The following is a 905-nucleotide window of genomic DNA, read 5'->3' as shown; positions in this document are numbered from 1 at the left end:
AAAACGGCTAGAGTTCCTTCTTTTTATGCTGTTTCCTGTTAGTTTCTTTCATATTCCTTTTAGCTTGTTTGCTTAATTATTCAGGGTCAGACCATCAATTTCATCTGTGTGTGTTTAGTACAGATACTGTTGCTCTGGTTTTAGCTTAGCTTAGCACAAACACTGGGAGCACTTCACTATAATTCAGAAGGAAATATTGCTTGTACTGTCTTAAAGCATCTCAATATGCCTGATTTTTTTTCATCAAGATCCATGAATTATTCCCTGAGAAAATAATGAAAATGTTGAAAAATGCCCTATCCCACAATGTTCAAGAAAATGAGAAAAAAATTCCTGGTTCTGCACCGAAAGTTAACGGGTCTATTCTGGACCGAGACCCATCCTCTGTCCAGGTTTTGTGGAAATCCGTTCTGTAATTTTTGTAAACACAATAGCACTTTTAAAGGAGCCATTCTGCATAATGAGTACTTTAACTAGTAATATTCTGACCACATTTAGCTGGTAATACTTTACTTCAGTAAAACTTTTATTTCAAGCACTATTATTTCTACTTTGTATCAAAGGTCTGCATACTTGTTCAGACAGTGCTGCTAGGCAAGCTCAACAAATACTGTATACACCTTACAACTGAAAGTGTCTCCCTGCTGTAATTGTGCTAATCCAGTAGTTCTCAACCTTATTGAGTTACGATCCCCCAGAAAGTGTTCACAATAGTGTTTTTTGTGTGCATTCAATCAGAATAACTGTTACATACAATGTAATGTAAAAACTAGTCCCCAAGTTAAGAAATGTTTTTTTTCTGTCTCCACAACCATCTGCCGCCCCCTACAAATTAACATGCGACCACCTTAGGGGTCCTAACCCCCAGGCTGAGAACCAGTGTAGTAAGATAGGCTGAGCCAGTG

This window comes from Pagrus pagrus, assembly GCF_965226575.1.
Source record: "Pagrus pagrus genome assembly, chromosome: 7".
Classification (NCBI taxonomy): domain Eukaryota; kingdom Metazoa; phylum Chordata; class Actinopteri; order Spariformes; family Sparidae; genus Pagrus; species Pagrus pagrus.
Note: the sequence above shows the minus strand (reverse complement) of the source record.